General features: G+C 47.3%; 1 protein-coding gene and 1 long non-coding RNA gene across 8 annotated transcripts in view; one reads left to right on the top strand and one right to left on the bottom strand.

Annotated features, from left to right (window-relative positions):
* The window catches only part of LOC139055869 (uncharacterized), a 91,174-nt gene that overhangs the window by 12,875 nt on the left and 65,201 nt on the right, over nt 1-13,098 (bottom strand). Inside the window, exon 3 of the long non-coding RNA XR_011511954.1 lies at nt 1,665-1,743. This is a non-coding gene — a long non-coding RNA (uncharacterized lncRNA). The remainder of the gene's footprint in view (nt 1-1,664; nt 1,744-13,098) is intronic.
* The window catches only part of LOC139055867 (calcium-activated chloride channel regulator 2-like), a 363,039-nt gene that overhangs the window by 299,985 nt on the left and 49,956 nt on the right, over nt 1-13,098 (top strand). The window lies entirely within an intron of this gene.

The following is a 13,098-nucleotide window of genomic DNA, read 5'->3' as shown; positions in this document are numbered from 1 at the left end:
GAATTGGTCTTTCTCGGCAACCATTGCACCAAATGTGCACCGAAACGTATCCAGTGTTTTTGTGTTAATATCTTGAATAATAATGTATCAGTGTAATCTCTTCCGTTTTTGTGTAGTTCATTTTATTTGCAAAACATAAATATGGGCAAGTGATGACTCGCATCTGCGGTAATGACGCCGATGCAATGTTGCTACCGTGTAATTGTTTCTACACGAGTCCAGCTGTGTTTCAGAAATGTAACTAATGCGCGTAGGTTGTTATTATGCTCACGCAGTGAAATACAGCAAGGAACTATTGTAAATCACGGGAGTAACACGTGGGTTGTAGAATATTGATATTACAGCCGCCACATATTACCAAGTCTAGCTTATTAGAAGAGGAAAAGTAGAGTAGTCTTTCTATAAAACTCTGCCAACATCGGGAGGGCGACTGCGAAATGATGTTTTCCGCATTTCCGGGCTCGTGTCTCATTATTATCGGCAATGCTCGAAACTTCCCTGATAATTGTACGTGACAGTTTAGTGGACACAAGTTGCGCCCTCGACAGAGCTCTCTGGTTCGAAAGAACGTGCTAGAACCAGGTAAGGGCAGTAGGTTCATATCAGAAACGTACCAAGGTTCTGTTATAATCACATGAAAAACGACGTAAAATGAAGAAACAAGTGCCGTTATGACTTCATGTTTGCTTACTGCGGATTGTGCATTGCAGTGCAGAAAAGCTGGACAACAGCGTTTAAACGAACATACTAAATCTTGTGGTTCAGTCAATTTAAGCATTCAGACGGTGATGACGCGCGCTTAGACTTAGCTGCTTACTCCGTTTTGTGCAAATCATTTTCGCGGTTGATCCGACGCCCGTGGGACGTTTTTGTTTTTCTAGCGAACATCTTCCTTTCCATAGTCCGAGTGAATTTTCTGTTTATTGCTTTAATTTTTTGCAATCGTCATCCAAGCAGCTGTTATCACTGGACGCACAAGTGTTCGTTCAAAAACAGGGGTTTTCTCATTCTATATCCTGCATATTCTGAGGTGAACTTCGTTTTTCGCGCTTTTTCAACTACCATATTACACGTCACTCGGCGACAGAGAGCTGCAACAATAATTTGGCTCGCACTGTCCTGTCGGCTCAGAATACAGTGACATACTTCAATGTCCGGCTTGCTTACGGATATGCCTGGCGTATCGTCAACCTTTCCGTGTACTTCTACAAGATTTTCATGCTTTGTTAACAATATTTCCTTGATTTCCATGTTTCTGTCTCTGAAGTACTGGCCCTGAGGCACTATTTCCAATGCTCTTTTATGGGCTTGCTATCGTAGAGCGTCAAGCTGTTTGAGTGACTCCTGCATGGACTTGAGATCAACATCTTCGATTTGTTTTTGTGTTTTCACACTCTTTCTTTAGGATTTCACATTGTTTGCTGACAAATTCGAAGCTGTTCCTTAGCTTTTTTATTTCTTTCCGAAATTCACGTTTCAGATCGGCCCTATCTCATTTGAGGTCAGCGACAAAGCCTCTCATCACCGCACTTGCTCAGGGCTAGAGCTCCAGATAAGACAAGACAGACTTTCAATGGAATCGACGACAACAAATGGCAGCATACGCAGCAAGAAGACGCGTAACAAAACAAAAAAAGAAAGGGACAAGAATTGCTTTGCCAAACCTGTGAATGCAAGCAGATTCTTAGCGAATGCTCCGGTTGCCTCCTCCGCTGCCAAGTCTTCCTATTCCCACTGAGAACCCTGGAAAGACAGTCAGAACAATTTTACCCTTAACTGTTGCTAAATGTCTAACATACTAGTTCCAGGCAACAAGGTGATGAAAATAGCCCACAGCGACGTCCTCTTTGAGGTTTGCGACCCGCATCTTTATGCAAAACACTCAAAGTTCGCACCATGCGGTGATGTGAAAATCGCGGTGACCCCACACTGATCACTTTACACATCCAAAGGAAGAATTTCTGATGCACACCTCTTGAACGTTACCGAAGAGTTCCTAGAGAGCAGGAAAGAACAGAAAGGGGGTTAAGTACAACCTATAAACTTTCAGCATGAAGGAAAACGAATTTATGGGACCTGTTTAGCGGACACTTTCAATAATTTCTTTATTTTACATGCATCTCAGAGTCCGGTAGAGTGCAGCTAAAATTACACTGAATCCATGAAGGGAAGCAGCTGTCCATCATCCCTTTTCGTTGCGCCCACCAACTACACAGAAGTGGATTCGTTCATAAATAGTATTAACTATAGCAAGTCAATAGGTTCAAGTGGTCTCCAATTAGCGCCCATTAAACATGTTCTTCACCTAATATGCCCGGCTGTTACTTACATTTACAATCTCATATTATCTACCGCTGTATTTCCAAAGACACTGCAAATGGCTCAAGTGATACCGGTTTTTAAAAGTGGCGACAAGAATTTGATTACTATCTATCGTCCAATTTCTACATTGCCGGTATTCTCGAAGGGTATGGAAGAATTGTTGCATGGTAGGGTACTATATCTTTTTTTAAAGCATAGCCTACTCCTTGACTTTCAGCACGGGTTTCGAAATAATCGATCCACTGAAACAGCATTACTGCCTCAAAAAGAAATCATAATAGATATGTTTCAAAATACGGAGATAGGTGCAGGCATATATATAGATTTTACTACGGCTTTTGACTTGGTAAACCACAGAATTTTACTGCATAAACTGGCAACCTATGGTGTCGGAGGAAAAGCTTAAGACGTTATGAAATCCTATTTGTGGAAGAGAACACTATGTAGACTTTAGGATTCATTGTCTTCAATACAAAATATTAGTGCCGAAGTCCCCCAAGGAAGCATTTTGGGACCGCTCCTATTTTTAATCTATATAAATAATATTGTACAATATGTAACTGATGGTAAGGTTCTATATAGATCCTATGGTGATGACACTACGGTGTTTATATCGGGTAAATGAAAAAGTAACATTGAATAAAAAGCAGTCGGAACACTGAATGCATTAAATACAATGGCGAAATAAAATTGTCTTATGAATAATTCTAAAAAGACAAAGATAATATTGTACTTGCCAGAAAGGAAGGTAATTTCTAGGCCGTTGAACGTGTTCTTAAGCTCTGATACTGTTGAACTAGTAGGTTCTATAAAAATCCTTGGTGTTATATTTTCAACACATTTGACTTGGAATGATTATATTGGCCATATTAGATCACAAGTGTCTTCAGCTGGCGGCGTTATGTTGCGCCTGCGCGGTATTCTTCCTGTCAAGGCTAGGCTGTTGCTATATAATTCATTAGTTCTCTCTTTTGCAAAATTGTTGTACCGCATGGGGCACTACGGGTGTCAAAATTTGTCCAAGCTTCACCTTTTTAAAAAAAGAGCTGCAAGATGCGTAGCTGATCTGCCTTACTGCTCCCCCACACGACTTATTTTTAAAATATGAAATCGTGCCAATTAACAGTTTATACATTTACAGACATTTAATGATCTAGAAACACTCCTCACGAAGTGATGAAGATTATATTTGTTATTTGGCAAAACCTCAGAAAAACACTAATATCCTGCAGACTAGGCAAAAAGAAATTTGGTTAGTGCCGACACCTAGGGGATATTCTACTGAGCAGTCGCTTTCTTATACTCTTTCAGTATTCTTAAATATATTATACAAAGAATTGTTTGACCATTTTGAGCATTGAAATGATGCCACTGAGCGATATTATCTTAGCAAACGAAAAAAGCTATGCGTTTTTTCGTTTTCCCATAACCTGTTGTTCGTTATTCAAATGCCTGTGCTTGTGCTGGAATGCATAGCACTGCTTGTTACATAGTACTTTTGTTATCTTGTTTCAGTGTTTATATTGAAATATGAAACTCTGCTTGTGTACTGTACTGCCAAGTTGATAAAGGGCTCATGACCTCTGTCAATCTTGCGAGCTCTTAGTCCTGTCTCCTTCTCTGTCTAAAAGAAAATAAAGATTAAATTGAAATTGAATTGAAATAAAAGAGGCAACAAGGAAGTTCCCGGGAAACGTGTCATCCTTACATACCGGGCTCCAGTAGTCTCGGATTAGTAAGGAACAGCGCCAACTACGACGATCGCGAAATGCAGAAGGACACAGGATAAGCGCCAACTTCATCTATCTTTATTCACCAAAAAATCAGCAAATATAAGCAAAATCACAGACATGCGCACAAGGATCATAATGCATCATCTGCCAAACCATTCAAGATAGGACATTTCGCTTTTGAAGAGTGTCACGGAAGTATCACTAACACATTTTTTTTTTCCTCTCTTCTTTATATGGAATGCTTCCAAAACCCTCATGTGCCTTTGTTTCTCCACGTCTGCCAAGAATACGTATCTCTCGGAAGGGTGGTTCACACTTCTTGCAGTATAGGCATTGTTTCCGTGCCGATTGTTCTGCCGCTCGGTCTGCCAGCAACTACGGCTCCGAACCCCCCTTACACCAGTTCCTGTCCAAGCAGCGCTGTTCCATAAACCAGTTACCATCTTTTACTATATAAATTTCACCGAGTTATCAACTCTCTAGAGCCGAATTTAAGTTTATAGATGAGCTTCCTTACCCTTACGTAGTCGCCGGAGATGTAAACACGCATGTGGGGCGTCTCAATTCGTCATCCGAGAAGGCAGCTAATGGGAAACTTTCTATCCTACTAAAGTGCCTGCTTTCTTAATCAGAAGGAACCTACATACTACAACCTTACACAGAAAACAGTTGCTGCATAGACTTGAGCATAACATGCAGTACAATCGTGCAATATCTGGAGTGTGACGCGAATAATAACCCTATAGAAGTGACCATTCTCTTACTACTTTAAGCCTGGAAGCGATTTCGTGAACTAACACAACTGACTTGGGATGATGTCCGTGCACCTAATATTGATCATACAGACCATTGATTGATTGAATAATTGATTGATTGATTGAATATTCATCATACAGATCATTGACCCCACATAAACGGGTCGCCCGCGAAACGGCGCATTCCATAATGGGACGATGAGCGTAAGGGCTAAGCCGAAGATCGTACATATTTACATGATTTGTTATTCCAGCTTTTGGTACAAGGCTAGCTATCACGTTTTGTGCATCTCTACATAACGCGTACAGTATGCGTGTTCAATAAGATATTTTTAGCTGAAACTTTGTTAATACAAGGGCTTATTCAGATGGTGTGTATAGTTTTCCTCGCAGAAATACGGATGTTAGCATAGCAGAAACACGGAATTATCCCTGTTTTGTGCAGAGCAATGTAATGTTACAGTGAAATGTCCGTAAAATATAAAACGGAAGAACATTCCGTGTTTGAACGGAAGCGTTTGCCGTTCGAAGCGTTTCGGTTAATCACGACCTGTGCAATCAAACATGTATTGAAGGGCTCCCAACGTTATATGCAGCGGGCGCTCCTCCTAATGGGAGGGGGGGGGGCGATCTCCTCACACAATTGTTTTCGGTCGTGTCAGGTCACCGTCGCTATACGAACAAATGGCCGCAAGGAACTCGTTGCTTTGGGAGGGACACAGGAATACAACAGCATCTGGGTGAGCGAGACAAGCAGGCATAGCTCTGCGGGTCGACCACACTTTGGCCGGACAAGCCATTCATGACGCCTGTGACGGACGGAAACCGCCGGGGAGCTTTGCGCCGGCCAAAGGCTCCTGCGTCATCCTCGCCGTTTATGAGTTGGTTTCTGCGGGCACGGATAGTCTCCTGTACAGCAGCTAGTAGTAATGCTATAGCGAGTGATGACCTGCTTGCAGCAGCAGAGAGGTGCGGTCTTACCCAAAGCGCGGCGCTCCCGCATTCCAGATGATATTTAACCCGCTGCACTTCGCTGATTCCGAAACTGCGTGTTCACGCAACTCTATTACTGAATATTAGGGGCCAATATTGCTTGCCATCTGGCCGTTCTTGGCACTTGTGGAACCAGGAGCATTTCTGCTTTTTGACAGGCATCGTCGAGCACGCGACCACGATTACTCGACTCTCGTCCGCACCTGGTCCCACCCCCACTCAGAAGGAAAAGCTTCGACAGAACTACTCAGAAAATGTTATGCGCTATTGCTTCCCTGCAGCCTGCAACCGGCCGCCGAGATGGAATGTGTTGACACCATTCAGTAGACTTCACTATTACGGCACCTTCGTAGCGCTGCAGAGGGCTTAGCGGTAGTAAAAGCGAAATATTGGATGGTGGCAATACTTTTTTTATACTAGTCTGTGGGTGAGAACACTTTCTGCAAATGATCTACTGATTTGCGTGAGCACAGGGAATGCAACAATGAAACCACTTTCTGGTGCTGGAGAGCCGAACGCGGCCACAGAAGAGGAAATATGCGCGCGACATGCCACCGGAGTGAAAACGTTAGTGCAGCAGTCACCTGGCAGCATGAAGGTATCGCATTCTCCCAAAATTTCCTGCAATAATTACTGGAAGGAACTCTGGCGCTGCAATCATTAAGCCACCATGCGAGTCATGGGAAGTTAATGGATTTGTTAAGCTCTTGCGGCTTTGTTTATTACGCTCTACATGTATTTGTTGCCGTAAATTTAAGAGCGACCTATACATTTCTAAATGCAGAAGATTCTGCGAAGACGCAGCGATCGCTACTAATTAGCTGGCCACATCGAAACGCGCCAAGCGTCTGAAGCCACTGGCTTGCCCGCACAAGTTCTTGCGGCGTTTTAACGCGACAGCGTTAAGGAGCTCGTGTCGCAGAAAAGCCGGTGTCATCGGTGTCGACGACATTCGCAGTGAACGAAAAATCCCGGAAGGCAATTTATAAATAAAAACAACTTGCAAGATGTGCTGGGTGGGAATCGAACCAGAGTCTCCGGAGTGTGAGACAGAGACTCTACCACTCAGCCATGAGTTCAATCGTTCAAAGTGGGACAGAAACGCCTCTTTTGAATGCGGTGCTGCTTTACAAACGCGCCGTAGAAGGTAATACTGCTGTGTATATCGGTAATTATGAGCATTTAAATTATAGAAGTCGCAGTTAAACGCGTAGCGAAGTACGTTTCCTCTACGGTTCTTCTACGCTTTCCGCACACGCAGAGCCATCTTGCGGCAAACAGAAGACCCGCTCCTCCTACGTATGGCGCTGCCCCGACCAGCGGCGCGCCACGCGCGCATTGGGGCTGTGCGAGGACCGGTGCGAGGCTCGTCGCCACCCGGCTGTCCGTGCCGATCACGACGCTCCGAGACACCGAGTTCTTTGGTTCGTTCCGCTTGCTGTACCGCAACAGCCCCTTGTCCGGGAAGGACCGCTGGCCCGAACCAAGCCCCCCGCCCAGTCAACCCCGGTTGAGGCGGGGGGGGATCAATGTATCAACTGGGATCAATGTATCGAATGATGCTGGGTTGATGAGTACACGAGAGCTCATGGACGCGACGCCTTCAAAGGTGCCAAGTCCTCTTCCCATCTGACAATGGTTTCGCTTTCTCAGGCACACGTTTCGTTGCCGTGCCGAATGCTGCGTTGCTCGACGCTCACCGCGTGATTGGTGGGTGCAAAGTTCGATGCGGGGCGCCTGGTAAGTGATCGCTGCGCCGTAGTGCATTGTCATACACCCCTTGGCGGGCAGACGAGAACGCTGTCGCGTTCCACTCTTGAAGGCGAAGCTTAAGCATCCTCCAATTTTTGTGTCGCTTATCATTGCATGCGTCCATGGCGTAATGGTTTCAATAGAGGGCTTCGGTGCTAGAGGCTCTGTGCTCGAATCCTGTCGTCGGGCAAGTATAATAATGTTTATGTAATTATTTATTACGCAATTATTTGTTGAAAATAAAACGTTTATAAAGTCCCGAAGCGGTTTAAAGCCAGAAGGATAAAGCTCACGGAAATAGATGTACTTCCCGTAATTGCCATGCGGTCAGAACCGTTGCCGCTCCCTTAGACACCAGAGTTGCCTCCAGCAATTGTATGAAACTATATGGCTTCGGGGTCACAATCAAAACAAGCCGTCCGGCGGGTCCGCATGAGACCGACGGCTTCGTGCGCACGTGACTGAAGCAGTCGCTCTCATCGGTCCCCTCCGCCTGCGGCACGCAACACGCCGTGAAAAATCTGTCACGCACTCAAATTTCACAAGGCACGAGACTGCCGCGTGACAGCTTTCGCGGTGAGCGTTTTGTAGTGTAAAACTACACTACGCGGGTTGGAGCCGAGCTTCGCGTGCGTGTGCGCCTGCCATACTGCGCATGCGTCGCCCTCGCCGCCGCCGACTGCGGCGCATTCCAGTGCTGTGACGTCGCAGTCTCCGCAGACGCCCCGGCGCCGTGTGCGTCCGTTGCTGCATTTAAGGCCTAAATATAGTCTGACGTAGCGTGAACGCGCGCACACGTTACGTCACGTTAGCGAGAACAATAGCGCCTATAGTTCGACGCATGGTTCGACGCACTGGCGCAGCCAGCGTAACCAGACGCGGCCAACCAGGTCAACGCAATCCGACGTCCAGGGCGTCTACCGACGCCCACCCGCGCGCCGATAACGACGGACAAGGCGTCTTTAAGATTGCGGCGCCTCGCGGCACTGCGCATGCGCGAGCAGTGCGCTCCGTGCGAATAAATGCGCGGGAGAGAAGGTTGATGCAGCGCGCTCGACATGGAGATTAAGGAAAGTCGAGCCGCTGCCAGTCGCAAACGACTGGAAAATAATGCCGCAAAAGACTGGAAAATAACCAAACATAACAGCACTTTTACGCTAAGTATATCCTGCCATAGCTCAGCTAAGCCACTGCCAATTTTCACGCGACAGGGTTAAGCAGCTAGTGTCGCAGAAAAGCCGGTGTCAGCGTAGGCGGCGTTGGCCGTGAGCGATAAATACCAGCAGGCACTTCATGAATAAAAAACAACTTGCAAGGTGGGCTGGGTGGGAATCCAACCAGTGTCTCCGGAGTGTGAGACGGAGACGCTACCACTGAGCCACGAGTTCGATGCTTCAAAGCGATACAAAAGCGCCTCTAGTGAATGCGGTGTTGCCTTAGAAACGAGCTTTTTCTAAGGCTCAGGCATGCGTCGCTTGCTCAGGCGCACATTTCGTTGCCGCGCCGAACGCTGCGTCGCACGACGCTCACCGCGTCTGATGCGGGACGCGTAGTCGCTGCGCCGTAGCCCGTTGTCTTACACCCCTTGGTGGGTCGACGGGAACGCTTCCGCGTTCCACTCTTGAAGGTGAAGCTTAAGCGTCCTCCAATTTTTTTCCTGAAGGTCGGTAGTGCCATTACAAAACATATCGGCAGCTTTCTCAGTGGCGGACGGGCAAGCCAGCGGCAAGTGGCAGCAGACAGAAAGCTTTCATGTCTCTCGGCGCTGATAGCATTTACACCTTTGCGCTCATATACTGCGGTTCTCTCGGTGTCCCCTGTGTTGTTCACAGAGAGTAGCCCTGCTTGGGTTTGCCGACGCCATTGATTCTCCACTGTGATTTATTAGCGATGGGTGTAGTGTGATGAGGACCACAGAGAGCCCTCGGCAAACACAAAACCATGGCTTCGAGCTCCATTCAAATATATCTTGAGCGATGTAGGAATTCAAGCCGGTTAGCAGAGGCTCACCGAAAGTGAGCAAAATTTGCACAGCAATATATTATCCAAGGTAATGCGCGAGACATCGCCAGATCATTTGAAATGGAGAAGACACATGGCTTGTACACAACGCCGAAAGGATATTGATGAACGACAAGAGCAACAATCATTTACGTTCACAATGAGTTTGTAATGCAGCTGCTTATTTGTATGCGTTAAGTTATAGGCAAAGGTATGTTGTCTTCCATTTTCTGCAGAGGAAATTGATTTTAACTGGATAGCATTAAGGAACTCGTGTCGCAGAAAAGCTGGTGTCGTCGGCGGCGTTGGCTGTGAGCGAAGAATGGCGGAAAGAAATTCATAAATAAAAAAATGGAAACTTATCAAGGTTAAGCCCAGTGGATGCGAAGCAACCACTGGGCTTAATCTTAGTGTATCCTTAGCGTTTGGAGGCATCTTGACCGCATACACGCCCGGCGCAAAGACGCTGGCGCGGTTGCGGGCACAGAGACGGACGCGACGGCGGGCGCGTGCCGCTTCATCCCTGGCGTGCCGTCCCATATCACCTGATGCAGCGATGGTGGCGCCGCCGCCGCGTTGCGCGCGACGGCGCGAACCAGGGCGTGGAGGCCTCCGCCGGGCGACGTCCGACGGCGCGATATGAGGCCCCATCTGCAGCCGGTGTGACGTCATCACGTGACGTCACATCATGTGATCTCACTTCAGGGTCAATGGTGGCCACCGCCGGGAGGCGACCGACGGCGCGATATGAGGACCCATCTGCAGCCGGTCTGACGTCATCACGGGACGTCAAGTCACGTGACCTACTTGAAGGTCACTTGAAGGTCAATGGTGGCCACCGCCGGGAGGCGACCGACGGCGCGATATGAGGCCCCATCTGCAGCCTGTGTGACGTCATCACGTGACGTCATGTCACGTGACCCCACTTCAGGGTCAATGGTGGCCACCGCCGGGCGTCGCGTGAAGGCCCGAAACCTACGTTAAAATGCTTCGCATAAAACAACTTGCAAGATGGGCTGGATGGGAAACGAACCACCGTCTCCGGAGCTTGAGACACAGACGCTACCACTCAGCCATGAGTTATATGCTTCAAAGCGGCACAAAAGCGCCTCTAGTGAATGCCGTGTTGCCTTATAAACGTTCCGTAGAAAGTTATACTGCGGTATATATTGGTAATTATGTGCATCTAAATTACAGAAGTCGCAGTTAAACGCGTAGCGAAGTACGTTTCAGCTACATTTCTTCCGCGCTTGGCGCGCACGTAGAGCCATCTTGTGGCAAACACAGAAGACACCCTCCTCGCAATGTACGGCGCTGGCCCGACAGGTGGCGTGCCACTCGCCCACGCGACGCGCCTCCTCTTCCGCTCACAGCGCGATTCCTAGGTACAGCGTCCGATGCGGGACGCCTCTGACGTGATCGCTGCGCCGTAGCGCGTGTGGTGGGAAAGCGTCCCCTGTGATGTGTGCCGTGCTGCTGGCGAGGAGTCGTGTCTGCGTGGTGCTCCCAAGCGATAGAGGCCGATACCATCGCGGCGTCAGCCCCATAATCGCGTCCGCCTTCATGGCGCGTCGCAGCCCGGCTGTCCATGCTGATCACGACGTTTCGCTCGTGCAGATTGTTTCTCCCTCTGAGACACCGAGTTGTTTGGTTTGTTCCGCTTGCTCAGGCGCACGTTTCGTCTTTGTGTGACTCAAGAGCATGCCGAGCGAATAAGTGGACGGTGCGAACGGGGTGCGATAACGCTATGGCGTTGCACTCTTGAAGGCAAAGCTTAAGCGTCCTCCAATTTTTTCTCCTTCTCTGTCTTCCACTCCCCTTAAAGAAAGGAATCGCTGTCTGCGACTATTGCGGCGGCTTTGTTTATGCCTGAATAATAATGTGTCTCCTACGGACACCCAAACATGCTTTGTCTGAGATCACCACTGCATTCTTTTCTTTTTCCGTTTTTTTTCTGCCGAAAATAAATGTTCCCTTCCCCTTTTTTGGTTACTGTGGACCCTACCCCCTCCAAAAAGAGCTATCTCTAGGACTGCTACTCCGCATATCATTGAGTAGCGCAAAATTTATCAGGCGGCCTTGGCACAACGAACAAAAGTCGCTGTTTAGCCCGAAAGGCAAAGCACCGATTGCGATAGCAAACTAGCAGATAGCCATAATAAGTAAGGATAGTAGTTTTATCAGCCCTATAAACTTGTAAACGTAGGTATATTAACTAAATTAACAAGAATGGTGTCACCCGCGCATCAGGAAACATGAACACATCTCACTTGATGACCGCGTAAAGTCGCTGCCAAACTCAGCAATGAGCAAACGTGGCTGTAGTAGCGAGCGAAGGGACCTTCGTCCTGTCGATCGCTTCAACGCAAACTGAGTGGCGCTAACGCACAGCTCACGCAAAACTGCGAGCTATCGGCCCAGCTGGACTATGTCCCCGAAGCTGATCGCTTTTAAGACAAAGCCAGAAAAAAACCGCGCGGCCGTAACCCATAAGCAGTGGTTGCTGAGGTACACTTCCCCTCGCCCCGGTTGCTTGTTGCGCGCGACGGAGACTACGCGTTTCCTCTTCGCTGGTCTCCCTTGCGCGCACCAAATTTAGCCACAATCGTCTGCTCACCGTTGCAGGCACTCACTCGCACATACAGCATACGGCATGGGCGACAGTTTTATCGCGCTTAAACTTTAAATGAAACATCGCCTAGAGTGTCCATATATTTACTATCGCAATAATTACCGACAGATCAAGCTTAACTATATTTGGCTAACTACTCTTAGAAACGTGTGTGCAAGTTAAAAACGTGGGACTCAACTACAGCTTTTCAAAAACGAGTGTCTCAAGCAAATACTGGAAAGTGTCACACAGCCGTTTTCAGTAACCATTTCCATGGTCCCGAGAGAACTCTGGATTTACCAAAGCTTACATTTAGTGTAAATGGGCAACATCTTAATTGCAATGCGTCGCAAAACTTTAATCTTTCTACCTCAATTACCAACACCATAGCCACTGAGCAACCACGGCGGGTTCAATTTATTACGTGTACTCGGTGAACCCCTTAAGAGACCTTTATATTTCACTAAATTAAGAAGCATAATATGGGCAAAAGTTAGGCAAATTTCGAAGTATCTGGAATAATCGTGTCCTTTGCAATAAATTACGCATAAGATTGCTAAGTGTATTTTACGGGTTGCGCCAAACGTAGCCTGCTGCACTAGCACGAATAAAAATGCCACGAATAACGCGTTTACCAAACATGGATGCAACACTATGACAAACTTGTGTGCGAACTTAACTGTATGTCGATCGAATAAGGTAATGAAAAATTCCTTTACCAAGTGCTGCCAAATGCTACATGACCATATAACGCTGCGTTTCACACCCAGAGTCGCACGGGAGCTTAAGGTTACACAAAGTTCATATTTGGCGAAGATAAGGGGACGTTTTGTGTTTATCGTGGCCAGTGCAATAAAATACATTTTTTCGAGTGCTCCCAAGCGTATATGATTAGCTTTTACGTGCGGCGCAAAATCTAGCACGCAGCCTT

The sequence above is a fragment of the Dermacentor albipictus genome, chromosome 2 (genome assembly GCF_038994185.2).
Source record: "Dermacentor albipictus isolate Rhodes 1998 colony chromosome 2, USDA_Dalb.pri_finalv2, whole genome shotgun sequence".
NCBI classification, from domain to species: Eukaryota; Metazoa; Arthropoda; class Arachnida; order Ixodida; family Ixodidae; genus Dermacentor; species Dermacentor albipictus.
This window is presented reverse-complemented; position numbering and strand designations above follow the sequence as displayed.